General features: G+C 35.0%; 1 protein-coding gene across 6 annotated transcripts in view; it reads left to right on the forward strand.

Annotated features, from left to right (window-relative positions):
- Positions 1 to 20,000, forward strand: part of LOC144963337 (uncharacterized) — a 247,965-nt gene that overhangs the window by 136,988 nt on the left and 90,977 nt on the right. Inside the window, exon 1 of one of the 6 annotated variants that reach the window (XM_078897281.1) lies at positions 14,356 to 14,694. The exons of 3 other annotated variants lie outside the window; for them this stretch is intronic. The gene's annotated coding sequence lies outside the window, so the exon portion shown is untranslated. Of the gene's footprint in view, positions 1 to 14,355; positions 14,695 to 20,000 lie in introns of those variants that run through there. 2 more of the 6 variants (XM_078897279.1, XM_078897280.1) reach the window with 2 other exon arrangements.

Consider the following 20,000-nt stretch of genomic DNA (forward strand, 5'->3'; position numbering starts at 1 on the left):
CCCAAATCCGACCCAATCTTTCATCAACTTCCGCTGACGGCGGGGCAGAGACGAAGCGCCACCTATTCGGGGAAAGTCCGGTGACGTCATACAAGCCACTCTTTCATTCATTTTTTCCCCTTCCTGTCAGTCACACAAGACAAAGACTAAAACAGACAATATTACAGACGCAATGAAAATTTCCGGACAGGGTTAAAATAATACCTCTCGCCTCTCACTGCACAAAGACTATGGGATAAACATAATATGCCTTATTAGAATATTATGTTGACTTAGTGATTAAGGCATGTTGTAACCTGTCATAGCGAAATAGATATAAAATGATGTGCGATGATGTCAGCTATAGAACATACATGAAATATTAAAGAGGTCCTCACTGTTTCATTCATCGTGTTTTGTTGACAAAGGGGAAACCCGACACGTCTACATCTTTTATTGTCTTCGTAAATTAAAATCGAAGCTTCTATTCCATCTGACAACTGTTGTTTTTTAAAAAATATGTCATTAACTATAAATTCATTTTTAAACCACTCCTATGTCATACCGTTTTCATGTTCTGAGTCACAATTTACCGTGTCTTGCACGGCTATGTGGTCTTGTGGTATGACACTCACTTTCGGATCGGAAGGTCCTGGGTTCGAGGCTCGCTCGGCGCATAGTTGAGTCCTTGGAAAAGGCTCTTTACTCACATTCTCCTACCGCAGTCATGTGTAAAATGAGTACATGGCCGTTAACATCGTTGTCACTGTCCGAAAAAAAAAATTGGAATATCGCCTAATAGGCGCCATGTCTCGTTCTACATGTTAAGCGTTGCTGTTGGCCAGGTTCCCCATGTAAAGCACTTTTAGTACGTTTAGTGGATACTACGCTATATAAGAGCTCATTGTTTGTTGTTGACACTACTTATTCTCCATTTTGTGTTGCGTCTGCCGTCGCTAGTGTTATCATCATGCATTTATTCACTTATTTCATAGCTGTTGGTATTTTATTTTATCACCGTAACGGCGATAGTTTAAGTAGATGGGATGGGTTTTTACGGCGTTCGTAGTGTGATTCTGATTTCTACTCACTTACGCCCCTGTGCATTCCGCGTCCATGCCACTATAATCTGATAACGTAATATCATTACACTAGACTTTATGTATGAAATTATAGCTACTTACATTAACCCTTTACGGCATGAATAAATTTAATTCAAATCATACGACTATGTGGTCGGATCGGAAAGTCCAGGGTTCGAGTCCCGCTCTGGCCAGCGCATAATTGAGTCCTTGGAAAATGATTTTTACTCACATTTTCTTACCATGTTCTGGTGTAAAATGAGTGCCTGGTCGTTGATGACGTCTCATGTTCAAAAATGTGTAATATCGCCTAACAGGCGTCATGCCTTGTCCTACATGCTGAGTGTTTCTGTTGGCTATGGACCCATTGTAAAGCATTTTGAGCACGTGAAGTGGATATTGCTCTTTATAAATGTTCAGGTTTTTACATTTTCCCCCTTGGTGGAAGCTATGTACCTTCTCCCCGACAGAGACAACAGTACCCGTTTTACACCTGAGTACAGTGAGAGAACGAAAATAAAGCAAGAGCCGTTTCCAATGACTCAACTCTGCATTGCGAGTGTCAAACCACCAGACCAGATGGGTAATGTTAGATTGGAGTAAATATACGTGATTGGAGGGTATACACAAAAATAGGAGAGAGAGAGATAGATAGAGAGAGAGAGAGAGAGAGAGAGAGAGAGAGAGAGAGAGAGAGAGGAGAGAGAGAGAGAGGGGAGAGAGAGAAAGAGAGAGAGAAGAGAGAGGAGAGAGAAAGAGAGAGAAGAGAGAGGGAGAGATAGAGAGGAGAGAGAAAAGAGAGAGAACAGAGAGAGGGAGAGATATATAGAGAGAGGGAGAGAGAGAAAAGAGAGAGAGATAAAGGGAGAGAAAGAGTGAAGGAGAGGGAGAGAGAGAGAGATGATCGAGAAGAGAGATAGATGAGAGATAAGATAGATAGATAGAGATGAGATTGATCGACAGATGATAGATGATCGATAGATAGAGAGATGATAGAGAAGAGAGAGAGAGAGAGAGAGAGAGAGAGAGAGAGAGAGAGAGAGAGAGAAAACAAGTTAATTAATATGGAACGTTTCGGGTCTTTCTTCAGCCAACAACTACGATGTCAGTTTTGTTTTTGTTTTTAATAAACAAAAGTAAACCGACTGTGCAATGCCAGGACATGTATCTATGCATATCTTACAAGTGCTCCTACCTCTCACTGCAGCTCCTCCTGTAACCACAAAAATGTTTAAATTAAGACACTGCACCATTTGTTTCTGATTCAACCCGTCCCATTCATTTGCCGACATAATAAAAAACTTGCACAAACTCAAGCGTAGTATGCGTAGTAAATTACTCTTAATAGATTAGGATGAGCTCTTGACAAACTGGCCGATAAGAAATGTGTCATTAGTCTAGTGGCAGGATGGTATTCATTCACGTCGCTTTGACATCTTCATTCTGCCTTTTCCCTAAAAAAAAAAAAAAAAATAAAATAAAAAAAAAAAAAAAAATAAAGATTGAGCAAACAAACAATAATTTAAAAAAAAAAGAAACAATAAAAGAAAAATAACAAAATATAACAAAGCCGGCGACGCCACGTTTAGGAAGGCTACGATAACAACATAACATAAAAACAAAACAAAAAAGAAAAAGAAAACAAAAAAAAATTAGCAACCAGAAAACAAAACAAAAGAAACTGAAGCACCCCCCCCCCCCAAAATAAATAAAAGCACAACAAAAAAAAACAAAAAAACAAACAAACAAACAAAAGAAACCAAAAAAAAAAAATAATAAAACAAGGCAAAAAAAAAAGCAAATAAAGACAAAACAAAAACTTTTTCTTGGGTGCTTTAATTGTAATTCTAGAACTTTTTACTATCCAATTTTCTTCCTTTTTACTGGCTCTGATATAACCTTAATGTGTTGCAAGCGCCGTAAAACCCTTAAAAACAAAACAAAAACAAACAGTTCTAAAACTTACGAAACGCACTCATAATCGAGTCCAAATATTTGTTCATTAAATTCATACAGCTTAAATTTGTGCTTTCTCAATTCAATTCGAAAATCGCTCAAAATGAACTTTGAACTTGACTTTAACGACTTTATATCTATAGAATAATAGTAGCAGTCAAGTGAGAAAAACAACAACATAACAACACATTATAAAGACTAGCAGCTGTCCCTATTGTGGTATCAATGGTTTTTTCTTCCCATCACAATAACACACAAAATATTAATCTACCGTGAATTGACACATCGACTTTTTAACAATTTCGGCTAAAAACTTATCTTTCATATTATATAATTTGGGTTGCATTTTCTCAATAGTTTGCATGACCCCTAACTTGTGAAAAGTAATTAAACCCGGGACGTTTTCGAAGTTTCTGGTTTTAAAGTCTATGATAAGTTGGAAATTGTCTTTTTTGAACGGGAAAGGACATAAAGGACATTTTGTTGTGTTTTTGATTTGTTTTGTTTTTGTTTTTCTGGCCAAAAAGAAAAAAAAAAGAAGCTTTTTGTAAGTTTACGACATATTATCATTGAATAGTGCAATAATGAATTCAATATGATTTATTTACAAACAGACCTTGGTGATATTATTACAAGGGTATTATAGAGTTCAAGGTAGGGTATTATACTAAAACTAAATTACCCAGACTAGTCATAGAATAGATAGAGAGAACTTGCTTTAGTAAGGAGTCGTTGTGGTCTATTTGGTTGCCTGGAGAGACTATATTATAATTATTGAAACTAAAAGGTAAACTATGTGACCCTTTGACTTTGATCATTGTAAAGCTGTCTAAATTCAATTTTGTTATTCATTGAGGAACACCCTCTAACAAAAGAAAGAAACAAACCCCCCAAAAGAACTCAACAAAACAAATAAAAACAAAAACAAAACAAAAGAAAACAAACACTCCTTCCGAATGAATCGAACAAACAATTGTTTTCTCATGTAATTCGTTATAATGATAAATATTGTGTTATGGTATTCTCATGTAATTCGTTATAATGATAAATATTGTGTTATGGTATTCTCATGTAATTCGCTATAATGATAAATATTGTGTTATGGTATTCTCATGTAATTCGTTATAATGATAAATATTGTGTTATGGTATTCTCATGTAATTCGCTATAATGATAAATATTGTGTTATGGTATTCTCATGTAATTCGTTATAATGATAAATATTGTGTTATGGTATGAGCTTGATAGTCTGTTGTACGTTTGAGAGGGCTATGATAAAAAAAAAAATTCGATTTCGGATCGATCTGATGGATTAAAAAAAAAAAAGGGGGGGGGGGATGTGTTAAATTAATATTGGCTGAACTAGGATACATTAACCGGATCCTTTTGGTTCTGTGTCAAGTGCCCTACCATACTTAGCCATCAGAACCGACCCCAACTAACACGACCACAGACAAACAACAGTCTGACAGCTCTTTTTTTATTTTCTCAATAATGTTTAAAAGTCACTTCCTAATGGAAAGACTAATACCCGAGTGTCTTTGTGTTATTATGTGGACATGACATTGAAATAAATAATAAAAAAGGATTTTATGTGAAAAGACTGACCTCATACGACCAGCTTTTCACAACCGGTAATAATATAGTAATTAAATGCTGAGTCAGCAAAATAAAAAAAGTTGTCAAAACAACCTTTTTTTTTTCCTTTCTTTCTTTGAGAATAGAATATCCCATTGATTCAGTTCAAATTATAGGACCGCTAATCTAAGAAGAAAAAAAAGAAATATTTAAAATTTTGGCCAGAAAACTCGCCCCTTCAAATATCGACCGATAAAATGGTCCTCATCTTGTCAAAAGCTCGCAAACCTGGGACTTCACGGAAGTCCCAGGTTTGATAGCTTTTGACAAGATGAGGACCATTTTATCGGTCGATATTTGAAGGGGCGAGTTTTCTGGCCAAATATGTTAAATACGTGTATTTTATTTTTCAAAGTACTACAGCATACGAACAACCGTCAATGAGTTTTGATTAGATTTATTAAAAGTGATCAAGAAATATGAAATGAAAAGGTCAAGGTTATACTGATTGGTGTATAGTCGACGTTTATATATATATATATATATATATATATATATATATATATATATATATATATATATATATATATATATGCAGGTCTCATGATGACGATGATGATGATGGTGATGATGATGATAATACTATTAACAATAAGAGTAATGATTATAGTTATAATAATAAATAATAATAAAATAATAATAATAATAATAATAATAATAATAATAATAATAATAATAATAATAATAATAGTAATAATGATTATAATAATAATAATGATAATGACAATAGTAATATTAATAGTAGTAGTTGTAGTAGTATTAGTAGTAGTAGTAGTAGTAGTAGTAGTAGTAGTAGTAGTAGTAGTAGTAGTAGTATTAGTTGTAATGATGATGAAGATGATAATAATAAGATAACTAAATATAGCTTTAGCATGGATAAAAACAATTAAAAAACCCCACAGAAGTTCAAATCCCCACAAAGACAAAATTTTAAGAAAGACAAAACATATAAAGCAAGGTAAGGTCAAGATATAACAGAAACAATTCGATCACAATGCATACATACATAGTTTATGACTCAGTCGAGTCTTCAAGAGTGTGAAGAGGTGTAAATGTAGTTTTGACGCCTTAAATACCTCACAACACCAAAGGTCAAATACCTTCGTGTGGTGAATAAAGCATTAACATTTACCCCCCACACCTCCGGGCATTGCTTTTATACAATATTTCTACTGTCGTTGGCTGAAAAAAAATGCCTGTATTATTGGTGCCAGTAAAACATAATTGACATTTTAAATCGATCTAAGACAGAGAGTTATAAGGATGTGGGTACATGTATTAGGTACGTGGTCCCAGCTTTTGACTTTAGTCTGTCAAATCAATTTTTTTTCATTTAGGGTCAGATTGATGATTTTTAAACCAATTAATAGTAATAATAATAAAAAATGATAATAATAATGATAATATTAATAATAATAATAATAATAATAATAATAATAATAATAATAATAATAATAATAATAATAATAATAATATATTATGATAATGGTAATGGTAATGATAATGATAATAATAATAATAATAACAACAACAACAATAACAGTACTACTACTACTACTACTACTACTATATACTACTACTACTACTACTACTACTACTACTACTACTACTACTACTACTACTCTACTACTAACTACTACAACTACAACATACAACTACAACAACTACTACTACACAACAACAACAACAACAACAACTACACTACAACTACTAACATACATACAACTACTACTACTACTACTACTACTACTACTACTACTACTACTACTACTACTACTACTAACTACTACTACTACTAACTATACTACTACATAATATAATAATAATAATAATAATAATAATAATAATAATAATAATAATAATAATAATGATAAAAACATTCGAATAATTTTGTTAGAGTACAGCGCTAGTGTGGCATTCCCCCCCCCCCCCCCCCCCCCCACTTTGTATGAAATAAATTCAGCCCGAAACAAATACACTTAACCTTGGCAAAAAGTATTACTCCTCCCCTAACAATCAAAAAAAAAAAGGGAAAGAACTTCAACGAAAAAAAAAAGCAAACAACAACAACAAAAAAATCAGATTAAGAAAAAGATGTAAAAAAAAAGTCCATCAAAATATCTACTTTAACACACATAGATAGCTGTAAATTCATACTCCATACTAAGCATCTCAGCGTCTCTTTTGTGTTAGAGTTAATCTTTATCTGAATCACGATACGATCCGAAAAAACATTACGCGCCATTAAGATAATAATATGTGTATTAAAAAAATAATATAAGTATATATAATATAATATAAAACTCATACCGTGAGTCGTGATATACCTTTTCGTTTACATTGGATACTGGGCATGCGCAAACGAACTGTAAGGCAAGTTATGAATGAGTCATTGAGCCATTCATAAAGTCAACATTCAACACATCTCTCTACCTTTACTCATTCATCCCTGTACTGTACAGACAGACAGCTATAAACATTATCATAATCTAGATACAGTAGTATCACCTTAATCCAAAACTGATTCCTGTATTTATTTATAATGATATATTAACGTTTCACGTTTAATGATACATACATTTCACAAATTTAACTAATTAGTGTCAAATCAATGACAAATAGATTTCACTAAGTAAGAACAAGTGTCCGTTTAACATTATTTACATGATCGTTCTTTAGTTAGGACCGATCACCTATTTGACTGGTGAAAAAACTTACGGAAACACAAACAAACAAAAATAAAACGAACAAAAAACAAAAAAAAAAAAACAAAAAAAAAAAAAAAAAACCCCAACCAAAAAGCAAAGAAACAAAAGACCCTAACCTCACAAAAACAACAAACAAAACAAAACAAAAAAGAAATATAACCCTCCCCCCCCCCTCCCCCACATACATTTTGCTTATAGTACCAAGCAGTAAAGTGACAATAAATAAGAGATCAGGCCCTGGTGTAAGATAAAAGATCTGAAAAAGTATGTAGGCTGATTTTTTTTTGGGTGGGGGGGGGGGGGGGAATGGTTTTTTCTCCTTCTCTTGTAATGTTCTCCCCGCTTTGTCTAGCACTGTTTCATAAACTATTTCAGATCTTTATCCTACCAAGGAGTAGTTTGATGTTCATCGAATATAATAAGGAAGAAAAACGAATCCATTCCACTATCTTATTGATAGAAATAAAAATTGAGCATTTATAGAGCGCAATATCCACGAAACGTGCTCAAAGCGCTTTACAAGGGGTCCCCAGCCAACAGCAACACTTAACATGTAGGACGGGACATGACGCCTGTTAGGCGATATTACAATTTTTGCGGACAGAGACATCACTGTTAACGGCCAGGTACTCATTTTACACCTGAGTACGGTGAGAGAATGTGAGTAAAGAGCCTTCTCCAAGGACTCAACTATGCGCCGAGCGAGGCTCGAACCCAGGACCTTCCGATCCGAAAGCGAGTGTCATACCACTAGACCACAACGCCGCTGATAGATGTTATACCCTGGCTGGCACTGGTTGCTAGGACATCAACCGAACGAGTCCGGAGTTGACAGTACCTTCCTCGAGTTGCTAGACATTCTGATAAATTGATATCTGTAAAATAATATTTTTTTTTAAAAGAAAAAAATAGAGCTTGATATAGTGCAATATCCACTAAATGTGCTCAAAGCGCTTTACAGGGGGTCCCTGGTCAACAGCAACACTTAACATGTAGGACGGGACATGTAATTTTGGTTATTATAATATGATACAAAGGTAGGTGTTTTGTTCACTTTTGCACCTAAAGATGAATAGGGATACCCGTCACCGAGTGGGTCATTTCTGAGGATGTCCATGATGTGAGTTTCAGTGTTCTCCCCGGGTGTAAAGAATGAAGGCTGAAAATAATCATTGTGGTTCGAATAGTCATGGGTGGGGCCAGTGTGGTAGACTTAATTAATTTAATTGAGCTTTTATCTAGCGCAATATCCACTAAACGTCGCTCAAAGCGCTTTACAAGGGGTCCCCAGCCAACAGCAACACTTAACATGTAGGACGGGACATGACGCCTGTTAGGCGATATTATAATTTTTCCGGACACAGACAACGCTGTTAACGGCCAGGTACTCATTTTACACCTGAGTACGGTGAGAGAATGTGAGTAAAGAGCCTTTTCCAAGGACTCAACTATGCGCCGACCGAGGCATGGCTGGGGCCAGTGTGGTAGACTTGTCATTTGAGAGGACAGATTGTCTCTCCTACCTGGTCGTGTTGTCCAGTCTTTAGGATTATAGTACGTATGTGCGGCTATTTGGTCTAGTGGTATAACACTCGCTTTCGGATCGGAAGGTCCTGGGTTCGAGCCTCGCGTTCGGCGCATAGTTGAGTCCTTAGAAAAGGCTCTTTACTCACATTCTCTCGCCGTACTCAGGTGTAAAAGGAGTACCTGGCCGTTAACAGCGTTGTCTTTGTCCAAAAAATTGTGATATCGCCTAACAGGCGTCATGTCCGGTCCTACATGTTAAATGTTGCTATTGACCAGGGACCCCCTGTAAAGCGCTTTGAGCACATTTAGTGGATATTGCGCTATATATAGCTCAATTTTTTAAAAAGTATGTAAGATGCACGAGTGATGGAGCCGTGACTGTATCGTTATAGGTATATCTGCAGCTACAACATACCTTCACTGCCATGCTTTGAGAAAACTATTTTTAAAAATTTGGCCAGAAAACACGGCCTTTAATTCGATCGATTAAAATGAACCTCTTTTCATCAAATACTCTCAAACCTGGGACTTCTAATGAATTCCCAGGTTTGAGAGATATTGGCAAGATGAAGGTCGTTGTAATCGATCGATATTTTTAGGAAAAGTTTTCTGGCCAATTTTTTTTTTTTTTTTTTTTTTTTTTTTGGTTTTAGCCAGTAGGGTAGTACATACATACCTTTATACGACATCACTTGGAAACAACCTTTAGCTCACCTTTAGCTCATAGCCGCCGCACACAGAGACTGTATAAGTTTTGGTTAGACACAAATATTATTGGGTTGATGGTTGCCTGTCAGTTCGTGCACTGGCCGAAATGTACTCGTGGAAAAAAATGGGTGATAGAGATAGGTGGGAATATATATATATATATATATATATATATATATATATATATATATATATATATATAAATGACAAATTTATATATAAATATATAAATTATTAAAGCAAAAACCATGAAATTATATATATATATATATATATATATATATATATATATATATAATAAAGAGAGAGAGAGAGAGAGAGAGAGAGAGAGAGAGAGAGAGAGAGAGAGAGAGAGGAGGGGTGAGAGTGAGAGGGGGAGGTGGAGGAAGTAGAGAGATAGAGAAAGATTGGTTTAGTCACAAAGGCTACATACGGCATATTGTTCTTTATGAAGAAACATTATGAAGGCACTTTTCCCTACCCAACCCATATATAAATAAGTACCTGGCTTTTGGTAATGACGCGTAAATCAGAATACTGATACAAATCATGGCGTTTTTATGAAATAGATATTCCGTATAATTTATACTAGGTCTAGTTAATAGTTATAATATAACTATTAAAACAAACGAAACACGGAGGAGCGTTGACAAAGTAAGAAAACCATGAAAATGCACAACTAGAGCTTTATATAGCGCAATATCCACTAAATGTGCTCAATGCGCTTTAAAAAGGATCCCTGACCAACAACAACACGTAATATGAAGAACGAGACATGACGCCTGTTAGGCGATATTACAATTTTTCCGACAGAGACATCGCTGTTAACAGCCAGGTACTCATTTTACACCTGAGTACGGTGAGAGAATGCGAGTAAAGAGTCTTTTCCAAGGACTCAACTATGCGCCTAGCGAGGCTCGAACCCAGGACCTTCCGGTCAGAAAGCGAGTGTCATACCACAAGACTACATAGCCGCAATTAACTTGTAAATATATCTATTCATCTTTAAAACTAAATTTTTGAATAAGTGCGACCTGGGCAGCTTGTCATGGTTTCTCGGGCACCCATCCGGGAAAGTATCAAGGCCATTTTAGTTATCATTACACGTTTATTGTTTATCTCAATATCTGGACGGTAGGAGCGTCTTTGACCGTTACAGGTGTCCTATTTCAAAGGCAGACAAGTGGCTACATATGGTTTATACATTGGCTCCAAGTACGAAGGTGATAGCTTCATTTTCATCTAATTATTTACTTTATATCGCCAGTGGTCAACGGGCCTTGCGACATCAATCCCCGATATTTAAAAAAAAAAACTTTAAAAAAAAAACAGAATTAAAAAAAAACTCCACACAATATAAAAACGATTTTAAAAAAAAGAAAAAAAAAAAAAGAAATAAAATAAAATAAAATAAACAAACAAATAAAAACAGAAGAAAAATGCAAAATAAAAGTTGAAAAAACAAAACAAAAAAAAAATAAAGATCAAAAAAAAAAAAAATCAAAAACCCAAAACAAAATATAAAAAAAAAAAAAAAGAACAAAAAAAAAAAAAAAAAAACAAAAAAAAAAAACGAAACAAAACCAGAAACACTTCTTGCATTCTTTATGCATATGTGATGCCAGTAACCGGGTACTCATTCATACCTGAGTTTCGTACGTGGATATAAATAGGAATACCCACCTCCTGCTTCGTTTCCTTGCAAGATACGATAAGCGAGAAATTCACCCTGACATAGACAGTCATACACTAACAAAATGTGCGGCTATGTGATCTAGTGGTATGACACTCGCTTTCGGATCGGAAGGTCCTGGGTTCGAGCCTCGCTCGGCGCATAGTTGAGTCCTTGGAAAAGGCTCTTTACTCACATTCTCTCACCGTACCCAGGTGTGTAAAATGAGTACCTGGCCGTTAACAGCGTTGTCTTTGTCCGAGAAATTGTAATATCGCCTGACAGGCGTCATGTTCCGTCCTACATGTTAAATGTTACTGTTGACCAGGGACCCCTTGTAAAGCGCTTTGAGCACATTTTAGTGGATATTACGCTATATAAAAGCTCAATTTTTTAAATGTCTTTTCAAATTTTTGGCCATAAAATTTTAAATTGAAATATCGATTTATCATCAAGACACTCAACGTGTCAAACATTCCAAAACCTTAAAAAGGCAGATTTATGGATTGCGATAAAATGAGGGATTTTGTGTCAGACATTCCAAAACCTTAAAAAAGCAAATTTATGGATTGCGATAAAATGAGGGATTTTGTGTCAAACATTCCAAAACCTTAAAAAGGCAAATTTATGGATTGCGATAAAATGAGGGATTTTGTGTCAGACATTCCAAAACCTTAAAAAAGCAAATTTATGGATTGCGATAAAATGAGGGATTTTGTGTCAAACATTCCAAAACCTTAAAAAGGCAAATTTATGGATTGCGATAAAATGAGGGATTTTGAATTTTGAAATGTTGAGGGTAAATAATTCTCAGGTCTAAAAACATTTGATAACTGGTTATAATCAAATCATTGATACGCGATATTTTGGTCCGTCTGTATTGAACGCCATTCCACAGAGCGTCCGGGAATCCAAATCATTGTCCGTGTTCAAGAAATCCTTAAAAACGTTTCTGTTTTTTCATGTCATGTAGTCTAGGACTTTCTATATTGTTTTGTGTTGATGTAATTTATAGCGTCAAGAGCCTCATTGTTGAGGATACCGTGCGCTCTATAAGCGTCTATTATTATTATTATCATCATCATCATCATCATCATCATCATCATCATCATCATCATCATCATCATCATTATCATCATCATCATCATCATCATCATCATCATCATCATCATCATCATCATCATCATTATCATTCATTCATCATCATCATCATCATCATCATCATCATTATTATTATTATTATTATTATTATTATTATTATTATTATTATTATTATTATTATAATAAATCATATATTGATATACAAATGTCTGTCCAAAACAAAACAGAAAGTGTTATGTGGGTGTACGGGAATTATTTGATATGTCTGAACGTTGAATAAAGAAGATAATGAAACGAATCAATTCGAATCAAGCTTATGAGGCATTGGCAATGTAAATAGTCCTCATCAAGATCTTGCCAAACTAATAGGTCGCAGCTTATGCAGTAAAAAAAAAAAACCAAAAAAAAAACAACAAAACAAAACAAACTAGAGCTTTTATATAGCGCAATATCCACTAAACGTGCTCAAAGCGCTTTACAAGGGGTCCCTGGCCAACAGCAACACATAACATGTAGGACGAGACATGACGCCTGTCAGGCGATATTGCAATTTTTTGCGACAGAGAAAACGCTGTTAACGGCGAGGTACTCATTTTACACCTGAGTACGGTGAGAGAAGGACTCAACTATGCGCCGAGCGAGGCTCGAACCCAGGACCTTCCGATCCGAAAGCGAGTGTATTACCACTAGACCACATAGCCGCACCTTAAGCACAGTAACTCCCAACTTGTCAATTTATAATCTAAATATGTAGTGAGATATCTCTAGAAGTCTCAGGTCTAGGACTATATTGTCTTGTTGGGAGTCATTTTCATAACCTGATATTTTAAGTAGAGATTTTCTGATTTTCTGACAAAAGTAAAAAGAACAATATGCAATTGAATGTAAACTTCAACTTAACATGCGAAAATAGATAAAAAGGATGTTTCGGGTTTGCCCTTTATCGACAAAACAGGATTAATGAAACACTACAGACGAATGAGATAATGTGGTATAGTGGCGTTGTTAAAATGAATGAACAAAGACATTGATCGGCAGGAAATAGTGCGGCTATCTGGTCTTGTGGTATGACACTCGCTTTCGGATCGGATGGTCCTGGGTTCGAGCTTCGCTCAGCGCATAAGTTGAGTCCTTGGAGAAGGCTCTTTACTCACATTCTCTCACCGTACTCACGTGTAGAATGAGTACCTGGCCGTTGACAGCATTGTCTCTGTCCGAAAAAAAATTATAACATCGTCTAACAGGCGTCATATCCCAACCTAAATCTTAAATGTTGCTGTTGGCCAGGAACCCCTTGTAAAGCGCTTTGAGTACATTTAGTGGATATTGCTCTATATAAAACCTCATTAAAAAAACCCAACTCATTTAAATAGTATGCTCCTTTGTTAGCAACATTTACATGGCCAAAATAAATAACAATATGAAATTGAATGTAAGCTTCAATTTAATTACGAAAACAGATCAAATGGACATTTCGGGTTTCCCCTTAATCAACAAACAGGATGAATGAAAAACTAAAGATGAATGAGATAATGTGTTAGTGGCGTTTCATTAATCTTGTTTGCTGATAAAGAGGAAACCCGAAACGTCCATTTTATCTGTTTTCATATATTAGATTGAAGCTTACATTCAATTTCATATTGTTATTTATTTTGGCCATAAAATCAGAAAATTTATACTTAAAATATCGGTTTATCAAAATGACTCTCAACTAGACAATATAGCCCTAAACCTGAGACTTCTAGAGATATCTCAGTACATATTTAGATCACAATTTGACAAGTTGGGAATTTTCTGCTTCGAGCAGCAACATTTAGGCTACATGGCCAAAATTAAATAATAAGGCGAGGTGATTTTGGTTCAACTCGGCCCACGAATCGACTCGACGCCAATCAGCTCGAGATACATCGGCGTACGCGCGTAACGTCTGCTTGACTGCGTTTGGTATATCCAAGTCCTAGTACCTGGTTTTTCATTATTTTGTTCTCTCTCTCTTCTTCTTTTTGTTGTATGCAGTCTGAGGTGGCCGGCCTGCTGCTGCTGCTAGGCAAGGCCTGTTGTTGTTACTGTCTAGAGAGTTAGTTGTCTCTCGAAGTTTTCTTCTCTTCCCTCAAGGTCTATGTGTTCTCACCGGGCTCTTTATTGTGTGGCGTCGGAACTTTTCAGAGGTGGAACCAAAAATTTAGACAGTGGTATTTTAATGATAATGATGTAGTATCGTTATATTATTGTGTGTTTAATTAATTTGTTCTTCAACTGGATTGTTGACTCAGCAAATCTCATATTTTGATGTGTGATTTAATTCATCATTCATTCTTTGTCGGTTTGTATTTTGTTATTAAAATTAGAATACGGATTCGCAATACAATTAATATTACGGTGTGGAGATAATCGACGATCGCGATTATTTAATAATCGATTATGTATTTAATTCATTAATCTATTTGTTTATTTGTTGTAGGTTTTAAAGAGATAATAATACTGATCAGAATTTAGCGAGAGCGCTTATTTGGTCTTTATTTTCAGTAATCATAATTGCATGAAAATGACTTGCAGCTCGACATAATATGAGCTGTTTATTCTTCATTATTGCTTTCTTAAGTTCCTTTTGATTCCTCATTCTTCTCCTCCTCCTCAACCACCACCACCATCACCACCTCCACCCTCTTCCTATTCTTTTTATTTCTATTCTTCTCCTCCTCCTCCTCCTCCTCCTCCTCCTCCTTCTCTTCTTCTTCTTCTTCTTCTTCTTCTTCTTCTTCTTCTTCTTCTTCTTCTTCTTCTTCTTCTTCTTCTTCTTCTTCTTCTCTCTTCTCCTCCTCCTCCTCCTCATCCCCCTCTATATTTGATAATCTTTCTCCTTTTCCCACTTTCTCCATCTTCTCTCCGTAATCTTTGTACTCCTCTTCCCCATGTTTTTATCACCTTCTCTGTTTATTCTCCATATTACCTCTTGTCTTCTTATTTTACTCCTTCTCTTCCTCTGTCCTGTTATCCGTCCTCCCCTTTCCCTCCTCCTCCTCCTCCTCCTCCTCCTCCTCCTCCTCCTCCTCCTCCTCCTTTTCTTCGACATCCTTTTTCTTCTCATTCTCCTCCTCCTCCTTCTCCTCCTTCTCATCATCATCATCACCAAGAACCCCCACCCCTTGCCTGTTTTTACCATCAAATTGATGCTGTGGGTTTAGGTAAACTACTCACTTGCTCTGTCCGCCAGATGAAGCTTACTAACACACACACACACACACACACACACACACAACTATAACATATACCGTTTATAGCCTGTTAGAGGGATTAACGTGAGAACTTATCACTCAACTAGCGGTCTATAGACAACAACAAAGAGCCGAGTGACGTCAACATCATTCCCTTCAAGGCTTACCCCCTCAATATGCAATATAAAGCAATAATGATGATGGTAATGATGGTAATAATTATGTTAATAATAATACTAATAGTATAATAATAATAATAATAATAATATAATAATAATAATAAATAATAATACAATAATAATAATATAATAATAATAATAATATAATAATAATAATAATAACATAACATAACATAATGATAATAATAATAATAATAATAATAATAATAATAATAATAATAATAATAATAATAATAATAATAATAATAATATAATAATAATTATACACTGGTAACCTCTTATTGGACAAAAACCATCCATACTTATTCCGTAAGTGTACAAGCTACGAAACATTAAGCACACAGAACGCACTATGTGACACCGACAAAAACAAAAACAAAAAAAAAAAAAATAGAAAAACAAAAAACAAAACAGAAATTTAAATAATATATTTATAGAATATTTTTAAAAAATTAAACAAGTAAAAAAATATTTGAAAAAACAAAAAAAAAACACCACCTACACCCTACCCCCTAACCCCCCCCCCCCCCCCCCCCCCCCCCCCCATAAAACAAGCACACAAAAAATATAATAAAACCAAAAAAAAACAAAACAACAATACCACAACCTAACCAAATCCAAACCAAAACTAAAACAAACTATCTCGTATAACACCATAGATCTAATGATATGGTAGCATAATTAACTTGTTATTGCGTATTTCAAAATTGGTATTTCCTGTCAAATTATTCTAGTAACCGTTGCATTCCTCAACATTAATTTGTAATTATTGCGTAGGAAATACAGGTAGGCTGTTTGCAGCCAAATGTTGATACTAATATATTTTATAATAATTAATTAATTTGGCACTTTTTAGATGTACTGTATAACGGGAAACTCAGAGGTAATAATATGTTTATAACATCTATTAATTAATTCATAATTATATAATTATATAGGGATACTCAGAAAATATAACATGTTTATATCATAATTCATAATTATATAATTTGACACATTTTAGATTAGTTTTACAGGTTATCCAGTAGAAACAGTGAAACTCAGTCACATTCTGAAATTTTACATCGTTTACAAGACTTTTAGGTCATACAAAGACCAGTCATCAACTTTATCTCTCTCTCTCTCTCTCTCTCTCTCTCTCTCTCTCTCTCTCTCTATATATATATATATATATATATATATATATATATATATACAGTGGAACCTCCAGATAACGACATGCCACGGGGCCAAATTTTTATGTCGTTATCCGGAGGTGTCGTTATTTAGAGGTTTCCAAGATGGCGGACAAAGTGGGCGTGGTAAGGCCCGAGGGACCAGTTTTTATTAACATTGACAAAACAAACAAAACATTGTAGTGTATTCCTCTTAGAGGGTTCTTGTGCGTGTGTCTGGATGAGACTTTTAGGTGATCTGAACTGAGTACACTGATAGTGTGCTCCTGGAATCTACATCTGTTCCCTATTTAAACCATTCCCCTTTGTCTCACTTTTTCTTATGTCATTTCAATTGTAAATCTAGAATGTTTTTTACTATCCAATTTTCATCCTTTTTACTGGCGCTGATATGACATAGATGTGTCACAAGCGCTGTAAAACCCTTTAAAACAAACAAAAACAGGTAATTCGGACGCTGCGAGTTAGATAAAATTCCTCCTCACAAACATCCTACTCTCCACTACAACAACACTACTACTACTACTACTATACTACTACTTACTACTACTATACTACTACTACTACTACTACTAACTATACTATACTACTACTACTACTACTACTACTACTACTACTACTAACTACTACTACTACTACTACTACTATACACTATTTACTACTACTACTACTACTACTACTATACTACTACTACTACTATACTACTACTATACTACTACTACTACTACTACTACTACTACTATACTACTACTACTACTACTACTACTACTACTACTACTACTACTATACTACTATCTACTATACTACTAACTACTACTATACTACTACTACTACTACTACTACTACTACTTACTACTACTACTACTACTACTACTACTACTATACTACTACTACTTACTACTACTACTACTACTACTACTACTACTACTACTACTACTATATACTACTATACTACTACTTACTATATACTACTATTACTACTATTACTACTATACTACTACTAACTACTACTACTACTACTACTACTACTACTACTACTTACTACTACTATCACAGTTACCAAGATTTTGTGTTTACTTGCTTACTTTACACTAACACTTATACCTTGGTTTTTATTAATGCGTATCAGCCAAGATTCGTCAAAAAAAAGCTGCGTTCTCATTGGTTTCAAAAGCTGCGTTCTCATCAGTTCAAGCAGGAATCGTTTTTATAGAGCAGTAAAGTTAGGTGCCCCAAACGTAAACAATAACAAGTTGCTAGTGATTTCCGTTAGGGACCGGAATAATTTACACACAATATAGGTCTCCCAATTTTGTAGTTTGAGTTGTAGGCAATACACTTTCAGTATTGAAAATATGTTTACATAAAATCTAACAGTTGCAGAAATAATAATATAAGGCTAAATTATTCTAAAATCAGGCTACGAATAATTCTCGTTTTGTTCACACCAGCGCAACAATTTGCTCTGGTCTAAAAATAGATAGACTGTAACTTTTGATAAATTTTAGAAAATTTTACCTTTTGTTCCATAAAATATCCATATCTAGACATTATTTGATGCATGATCGAGTATTTATGAATATGTGTTTCTTTTGCCACCTAACAGCCAAATTTTAAAGGTTATTTTTTTCTATTCAAGACAGGAACATGTGGTTTGCCACGTGCTTCTCGACCTTTGTTTACGTTTGGGGCACCTAACTTTACTGCTCTATAAACTTTGAGTACTCATACTCGGTATTTTTAGTATCAGATATCTACGGAAACTGCCGAAAATCGCCAAAATGATGTCGTTATTCGGAGGTTTTATCAAAAAGTGCGTCGTTATTTGTTTTTTTTTTTACTGATCTTAAATAGAAAAAAAATCGGGACCACGGGTCAATGTCGTTATCAGGAGGTTGTCGCTATTCGGAGGTGTCGTAATCGGGAGGTTCCACTGTATATATTATTTTCACGTCGTTTTTATTACTTTCTCCAACAACGTTGTTTCATCCAAATTTTGGAATCATCAGTGAGTCCTGGTGTTTGACATCCGAAACCACTTTTGGTCCTAGTTTAACATTGACGTAATGGAAAATATTTACGTTGGTTTGAGAGTATTTCCATTTCATTACAACAATTAGCCCATAACACTTTTTTTTTGGTTATCAGACCTGCAAATAAGTACACGTCGTTTGTTGTGCAAGTTTACAAATGTGACCCTTCGCCTCAAAACGGTATTAAGTCGGGTTGGTTAAGATGTTGAAAATTGAATTTATAGCCAGAAATATCAGACTTGTGTTGAGTTTCTACGATTTGTTGAGGAGAATAGATACCATATTAACTAATGCCATCAGTTTATATTTTTGACCATTTTAACATTAAATCCGGCTTTTAAGCATATGGTTCGTTCCGACATAATACCGTTTTGAGACGATGGGTCACAAATGGGATTCATTTGCTTTCGTGGTAGGTACATTTTTATTAAAGATCGTTGGTTATAATTTGAGTTTTTAAAAATGGAGTGCGCACCTAAAAGAGCAAAAATACAAATAAACAATGTTGTAAACGTCACCAGCAGGCTGTCAAATCTCCTATCCCGCCATCAATTTATCCTTATACCCATCCATCCATCCATCTATTCATAAGTCAGCTGTACACCAGGCGAATCGTTTAATCCCCTAAACCCCGTACACTAATTCATCAAGCGGGAAAACTTATTGTTCATTCCCAATTCGTTACGGTCGATAGAGGGAGAGCAAGTTACATGATTCAGTGATTACCAATAGGATATAGGCCTTTAAATGGTCGTCTTCGACTGTAACAATGCTTAGGACAGTGATTATGGACAAATAACACACCGTGATAGTAATGTGTGTGTGTGTGTGTGTGTGTGTGTGTGTGTGTGTGTGTGTGTGAGGAACAAACAGGGAGAGAGAGATACATAGAAAGAGAGAGAGAGAGAGAGTGAGAGAGAGAGGGGGGGGGAGAGAAAGAGAGAGTAGTAGTAGTAGTAGTAGTAGTAGTAGTAGTAGTAGTAGTAGTAGTAGTAGTAGTAGTAGTAATAGTAGTAGTAGTAGTAGT

Source organism: Berghia stephanieae, chromosome 1, assembly GCF_034508935.2.
Source record: "Berghia stephanieae isolate SIO BIC M18660-M18661 chromosome 1, UCSD_Bste_1.3, whole genome shotgun sequence".
Classification (NCBI taxonomy): domain Eukaryota; kingdom Metazoa; phylum Mollusca; class Gastropoda; order Nudibranchia; family Aeolidiidae; genus Berghia; species Berghia stephanieae.